Raw genomic sequence first — 8,381 nt, forward strand, 5'->3', positions numbered from 1 at the left:
TGGAGGGTGTCTGGATTCTCTCCATAGTTGATCCTTCTCAAGTCTTCTGTTTCCGCTGTTCTAGTCTGTGCAGGAAGTTAAGCTTTCATTCATGGATTAGGAGCTTCTAAATGGCTGTTGGGAGACTTCGACCTTGCAAAGTCAGGGGTGAATTCTTGAGTTCTGTTCACTAGCTGGGGGGTGAGAGTTTGTACCCCCTCCCCTTTCTTCCATTTATCAGTTTTCGAGGTGGTCACAGAAGCCACGTCTTCAGCAGAGATGGGGCCTGGGGTCAGTGGACACCGAATAGAGAACAGAGCGGTGGGTATGATCCGGTATACTCTGCCCAGGCTGATCAGGAAGAACAAAAAACAAACCAAAAAACTCCTCCACTGCTCTTGACATGCAGTTTATTTTATTTATTTATTTATTTTTTTTAGATGTTTTTTTTTTTTTTTTTTTTTTTTATTTATTTGACAGAGAGAAATCACAAGTAGATGGAGAGGCAGGCAGAGAGAGAGGGGGAAGCAGGCTCCCTGCTGAGCAGAGAGCCCGACGCGGGACTCGATCCCAGGACCTGAGATCATGACCCGAGCCGAAGGCAGCGGCTTAACCCACTGAGCCACCCAGGCGCCCCTTGACATGCAGTTTAAACCAGACTTGCTGAAGGGCCATGTCTGGGAAGCCCCACAGATGAGGCTCAAATAATTTTCTTTCCATTCAGTCCCGTTTGTCCCATCAGACTGTAGGCTTTTGGGGGGCAACTCAGCCAGCTATCCTGCTTTTCCTTCCTCTTAGGCAATTATGTATGCAAAATGATGATTTGATATATGCTCTTGGGGCCCTGACAATCACTGGTCTATTCTCTCTTTCTGTGAGTTTGACTTTTTAATTTTTATTTTTTGGTTTCATATATAACTGATACCAGACAGAGTTTGTATTTGGCTTATTCATTTATCATAATGCTCTCCAGGTTCATGCATATTGTTGCAAATGGCAGGATTTTCTTCTTTCTAATGGTTGACTAATATTCCTTTATATATGCATAGACACCACATTTCTTTTATCCATTCATCCATTGATGGACACTTAGGTTGTTTCCGTATTTTCGCCATTGTGAGTAATGCTGCAACGAACATGGGAGTATACATATCTTTTCTAGATAATGATTTCCTTTCCTTGGTTATATACCCAGAAGCGGGATTGCTGGATCATATATGGTGGTCCTACTTTTAATTCTGTGAGGAGCCTTCTACCATTTTCTGTAATGGCTGTACCAGTTTACATTCTCTTTAACAGTGGACAAGGGCTCCCTTTCCTCCACATCCTCAAGCACATTCGTTCTCTCTTCTCTTTTTGGTAACAACCATTCTGACCAGTGTGAAGCAGTATCTCAGTGTGGTTTTGATTTGCAGTTCCCTGAGGATGAGTGATGTCGAACACATTTTCATGTACCTATTGGAGATCGGTATGTCGTCTTTGAAAAATGTCTGTATAGCTCCTTTGTCCATTTTATTTTTATTTATTTATTATTTAAAAAAAGATTTTATTTATTTATTTGACAGACAGAGACCACAGATAGGCAGAGAGGCAGGCAGAGAGAGAGAGGAAAGGAAGCAGGCTCCCTGCCGGGCAGAGAGCCCGATGTGAGGCTCAATCCCAGGATGCTGGGATCATGACCTGAGCCGAAGGCAGAGACTTTAACCCACTGAACCACCCAGGTGCACCAATCCTTTGTCCATTTTATATCAGATTTTTTTTTTTTTTTTGCTATTGAGTTTATGAACTCTGTATATTAGATAATAACCCCTGATCAGAAAGATAGTTGGCAGGTTTTTCTCCCATTCTTTAGATTGCCTTTTCATTTTGTTGATTGTTTCCTTTGCTGTGCAGTAGCTATTCAGTTAGATGTAGTCCCACTTGTTTCTTTTTGCTCTTGTTGCCTGTGTCTTTGGTGTCCTAGCCAAAAAAATCACTGCCAAGACTAATGTCAAGGAGCTTTATTCTTTGTTTTCATGGAGGAGTTTTACAGTTTTAGGTCTTACATTTAAGTCTTTAATCCATTTCACATTAACTTCTGTGAGTGGTTAAGAGTCCCAATTTTGTTCTTCTGCATATAGCTATCCAGTTTTCCCAAAACTTACTTTCCAAAATCTTTCCCCATTGTGGTGTGTTCTTGGCACCATTGTCAAAGATAAGTTGACTGTGTACATGGGCTCTTTATTCTGTTCCACTGGTCTTGTGTTTGTTTTAATGCCAGTTCCATACTATTTTGATTACTATAGGTTTGTAATACGAGTTTAAAATTGGGAAGTGTGCTGCCTCCAGCTTTGCTCTTTCTCAAGATGGCTTTGGCTATTCAGGATCTTTTGTGGTTCCATACAAATTTGAGGATTCTTTTCCTATTTCTGTTAAAAGTTTTTTTTGGAATTTTGATACAGATTGCATCAAATCTGTAGGTTGCTTTGGGTAGAATAGACATTTTGATAATATCAGTTCTTCCAATCCATGAGCATGGGATGTCTTTCCATTTATTTGTGTCTTCTTCAGTTTCTTTCATCCATGTCCTGTAAAGTGTACTGTGTACAGTGTACCAGTACACTGTATAGTGTACTGGTTTTTTACCTCCTTGGTTAAATAAGTATATTCCTAAGTATTTTATTGTTTTGATGCAATTGTAAATGGGATTGATTTAAAAAAATTATTTATTTATTTTAGAGAGGGCGAGAATGTGCAAGTGGGGAGAAGAGCAGAGGGAGACTCGGAGAGAAATTCTCAAGCAGACTCCCTGCTGAGTGGGGAGCTTGATGCAGGGCTCCGTGCAGGACTTGATCCGAGGATCCAGAGATCATGACCAGAGCTGCAATCATGAGTCAGGTGCTTAACTGACTGAGCCACTCAGGTGTCTCTGGGATTGCTTTCTTAATTTTTCTTTCAGATAGTTTTTAAAAAAGTGTATGGAATGCAATGGATTTTTGTATATTGACTTTGTATCCTGTGATTTTACTGGATTGATTTATTCTAACAGTTTTCTTGGTGGGGTCTTTAGGGCTTTCTATATATAATATCATGTTATTGGCAGGCAGAGACAACCTAATTTTCTTTCCCATCTGGGTGCCTTTTATTTCTTCTTGTCTGATTGCTTTGGCTGCCACTTCCATACTACATTGAATAGGAATGGTGAGAGTGAGCATCCTTGTCTTATTCCTAATCTTAGAGGAAAAGTTTTTAGCTTTTCACCATTGAGTATGATATTAGCTATAGACTTGTCATATATGGCTGTTATTATGTTGACATACCTTTCTTCTCTAGCCAGTCTCTTGAGAGGTTTTTTTTAAAAAAAAAAAAAAAGATTTTATTTATTTTTTTTGTTTATTTGACAGAGATCACAAGTAGGCAGAGGTAGGCAGAGAGAGAGGCGGTGGGGGTGGGGAAGGAGGCTCCCTGCTGAGCAGAGAGCCTGATGTGGGGCTCAATCCCAGGACTCTGGGATCATGACCTGAGCCGAAGGCAGAGGCTTTAACCCACTGAGCCTCCCAGGTGCCCCTAGCGTATAAATTTTTTAAAAAGATTTTATTTATTTATTTGACAGAGCAAGTGAGAGAGCACAAGCAGGGGTTGTGGCAGAGGGGGAGAGGGAGGGAGAGAGAGAAGCAGGCTCCCCACTGAGCAGGGAGTCTGATATGGGGCTCAGTCCCAGGACCCTGGGATCATGACCTGAGCTGAAGGAAGATGCTTAACTGACTGAGCCACCCAGGCGCCCCTCTTGAGAGACTTTTGCTTACCGATCAGTCTTCTTACTACTTACAGATCGTCGAGATTTTCTATTTCTTCATGGTTCAGTTGTGGTCGGTTATGTTTCTAGGAATTTATCTGTTTCTTTTAGTTTACCCAGTTTGTTCAAAGTAGTCTCTTTGTTCCTTTCTATTTCTGTGTTGTAATATCTTCTCTTTATTATTTTATTTATTTGATTCCTCTCTTGTTTTTTTTTAGTCTTCTTTTTTCTAGTTCTTTGAGTTGTAAAGTTATTTGAGGTTGTTTTTTTTTTTTTAAATTAATGTAGACATTTAATTGGAACTGCTTTTGTTGAATCCTGTATTGGTATGTTGCATTTCCACTTTTGTTTCAAAATAGTTCTTTTTTTTTTTTTTATATGTTTAGTTATTTGTTTAAGTAATCTCTACACCCAGTGTGGGTTCAAATTCATGACTCCGAGATCAAGAGTCGCATGCTGTACTGAATGAGCCAGCCAGCCAAGTGTCCCTGTTTAAAGATATTTCTTGATTTTCCTTTTAGTTTCTTTGACCCATTGGTTGTTTAGGAGTATTATTTAATTTCCACATATTTGCTAATTTTCCAGCTTTCCCACTTTTACTGATTTCTAGTTTCATACTGTTATGGTTGGAAGAGATACTTGATTTGACTTCAGTCTTCTTAAATTTTGTAAAGACTTGATCTGTGGCCTGATATTTGATCTATCCAGGAGAATGTTTCATCTGCACTTAAGAAGTGTGTGTGTTCCATTGCTGTTGGATGGAGTATTCTGTAGATGTCTGCTAGGTCCGTCTGGTCTAAAGTGTAGTTTAAGTCCAGTATTTCATTTTGACTTTCTATCTGGATGATCAGATCTTCAAATGGAAGATTGATACCCCCTACTATTGTTGCATTGCTGTCTATTTCTGCCTTCAGATGTGTTATTATTTGCTTAATATATTCAGGTGCTGTGGTGATGAATGTATATATATTACAGTCATTATATATCTTCTTGATGGATTGACTCCTTTATCATTATACAATAATCTTTTTACTTAAAAGTGTATTTTAAGTAGTCTATTTTATGTATTTAAGTGCATTCTCTCAGTGGGAATGCAAGCTGGTGCAGCCACTCTGGAAAATAGTATGGGGGTTCCTCAAAGAGTTGAAAATAGAGCTACCCTATGACCCAGCAATTGCACTACTGGGTATTTACCCCAAAGATACAATGTAGTGATCCAAAGGGGCACGAGCACCCCAATGTCCATAGCAACAATGTCCACAATAGCCAAACTAGGGAAGGAGCCTACATGTCCATCAACAGATGGATTATGGACATCCATCATCCATCATTCTTCTTTGTATTGACTACGGTTTTTTTCTTTGTGGTTGCTGTAAAGTTTATATGGTACACTTGTAACCGTCTTTATACTTATAACTGCCTCTTTTAATCTAGTAACAGCTTAAGTTTTGATCATTTACAAAAACTGCCCTTTTATTTTTGACTGTCACAATTTACCTCTTCCTATTTGTGTATCTGTTAACAAATTACTGCAACCATAGTTACTTTTAACAGGGTGCCAAGGCATCGAGGTCACCCAGAAAGTCAGGCTACTCACACTTGGTGCATCATGGGGAAGCTGGTGAGCATGAAGTAGAGAGCTGACCATTTTCAAAGGTAGGTCACCCTGGGATCTATTGTATTTGTTAGATGGCCAGCACTTTGTAACTGAAGGTGCCCATTACTAACCACCTAAAGTGCCTCTGTTGCTCGTGTTCAACTGACTTACAGAACTACTGAGTTCTTGTTGGGTCCCTGGCATTAGGCCTGTTCAGCAGGCCCCAGACGGACAGAAACTGCCTCAGTACTTGGCTATGCCCTTGCTAAGCTGGAAACCACCTAGCTTTGGTGGGGAGGGGGCTGAGGTCTGAGTTAGCTTCATAGAGCATTTCCGGTGTCCGTGTATTTCAACGTTCCTCACAACGAGGGTGAAAAATTAGGGTCTATGCCACTCTGGAGAAATAGAATGTCAGCCACACGTGTAGTCTGAACATTCTTTGATCACCCTATTTAGAAATGGAACAAGACCCAGAGAAATGAAAACATAGGTCTCTACAAAATCTTGCGTGTGACTGTTTGTAGTAGCGTTACTCAGAATAGCCAAAAGATGGAAAGAACTCCAATGTTTACCAGCTGATGAGTGGATAAACAAAATGTCCAGACACGGGAATATTATTTGGCAATAAAGAAAAATGAGGTACTGATACCTGCTATACCACAGATGAACCGTGAAAACATGCGGAGTGAAAGGAGCCAGACCCAGAAGACCCTATGTTGTATGATTTCACTTCTATGAAATGTCCGCAACAGGCAGATGCACAGGGACAGGAGGGAGAATGGTTGTGGACAAAGGGCTGAGGGGAAAAGAACATGGGAGTGACTGCAAACACGTACCCAGTTTCTTTCTGAAGTGATGAAAATGTTCCAGAATTGATTGTGGTGATGGTGGTACACCTTTGTGGATCCACTACAAAATGAGTGAGTTACACACTTTTTAAAAGTTTTTTCAAAAAACATTTATTTATGTGAGAGAGCAAGAGTGGGAGTAGGGGGAGGGGCAAAAGGAGAGGGAGGAGCAGGGAGCAGGGAGCCCGATGAGGGACTCAGGCCCAGGAACCTGGGATCATGACCTGAATCAGAGTCAGAAGCTTAACTGCCTGAGCCACCCTGGCACCCCTCAGTTATTTAAGTAAGCTCTATACCTGGTGTGGGGATTGAACTCATGACCCCGAAATCAAGAGCTGACTGCTCCTCTGAGTCAGCCAGGTACCCCGAGTTAACAGAAACAGTTTAAGAAGAAAAAAAAGAAGGGTACCTGGCTGACTCAGGTGGAAGACTGTGTGACTCTTGATCAAAACCTGTGGGGTTTTGAGAAATTACTTAAATAAGAAACTTAAAAAAAATAAAAAGGGGAAAAAAGAAACAGGTAATTTTACTAATATATTTTATTTGGAATGTCCAAAATAGTATTTAGAGATGTAATCAATGTAAACCATTATCAGTGAGAGATGTTACATTCTCTCTCTCTCTCTTTTTTCATAATTAATCTTTGAACTCTGGCTTGTGTCTTATAGGTGTGGCCCAGCACTTTGAACTAGCCCAAGGGCTCAGTAGCCACATTCCGTCAGTGGCTTCCATATTGGAAGGTGCAGATCCTGCTAGTACTTAGACAGCAAAAGTCTGTCTGTCTTCCTGCTGCTCCTCCCTTACAAATACAAACAGGCCGGGGTCCAAATCACTTTTTGACACTTACTGGGAGTAAAACTTTGGCCTGTTATTTAATCTTTCTAAATGGGTTTTCCTTTCTGTGAAATGGGCACAGTTAAAGAGGGATTGTGGTCGCGGTTAATTGAGATCATCAGTATAAAGTTATAGAATGGTGCTTGGCTTACAGGAGTCAATCAGTGTCAGCTGTTATTTTTTTTTTCCTGACCTCACACGTCGGGACAGCCTGTGTACTCATGTGGGAATGACTTGGGACCAGAGAACTTGGGCTCAAACCCTGGTCCTGCCGCATACAAGCTGGCTTGTGGAGAAGCCTGTTACATGTGCAGACTGGCCACACCCACAGCTCCCTCAGATAGTTCTTCACTTTCAGTTACCCCACTTTGCACCTTAGGACCCAGGATGCAGCTGATTGGACAGGAGTGGACACCCAGCTTAAGGGCAGACAACATCTAGGCTGATCAGAGGACTGTGAGGCAGCCCCATGTGAGAAATCCAACCCACAGGGAGACTGGGGACCAACTGAATTGTTCTGATCCTTTCTTTTGCTGATTCCTTTCTGTTCTATTTTTTTTTTTTTTTTTAAATCTTGTTAGTTAACATACAGAGCAATATTGGTTTCTGGAGTAGACTTCAGTGATTCATCTCTTACATACAACAGCGAGTGCTCTCCTTAATCTCCACCACTCATTTAGCCCATCTCCCTGCCCACCTCCCTCCATCAATCCTGAGTTTGTTTTACTGGTAAGAGTCACTTACAGTTTGTTTCCCTCTCTCCTTTTTTTCTTTTCTCCCTTCCTGTATGTTCATCTGTTTTCTGTCTTAAGTCCCACACATGAATGAGATCATATGATGACTTATTTCACTTGCAGAATACACTACACTCTAGCTCCATCCATGTATTTCACATGGCAAGATTTCATTCTTTTTGATGGCTGAATAATATTCTGTTGTATATATACATCACATCTTTTTTAAAAAAATTACTTATTTTAGAGAGAAAGAGAGTAGGGGGAGAGGCAAAGGGAGAGGGAGAGAGAATCCTCAAGCAGATCCCTTGCTGAGTGCAGAGCCTGATGTGGGGCTCAATCCCAGGACCGTGAAATCATGACCTGAGCCATAATCAAGAGTTGCCCTCCACCTGAGCCACCAGGTGCCCTGTATCTCATCCTCTTTACTCATCAGTTGATGGGCATTTTGGCTCTGTCCATAGTTTGGCTATTGATAACGCTGATATACACATCAGAGTGCTTGTACCCCTTTGAATCTTGCTTTTTATATCCTTTGGGTAAATACCCAGTAGGGCAATTGCTGGGTCATAGGGTAGCTCTATTTTTAACTTTCTGAGGAGCCTCCATACTCT

The sequence above is a fragment of the Mustela lutreola genome, chromosome 17 (assembly GCF_030435805.1).
Source record: "Mustela lutreola isolate mMusLut2 chromosome 17, mMusLut2.pri, whole genome shotgun sequence".
Classification (NCBI taxonomy): Eukaryota; Metazoa; Chordata; class Mammalia; order Carnivora; family Mustelidae; genus Mustela; species Mustela lutreola.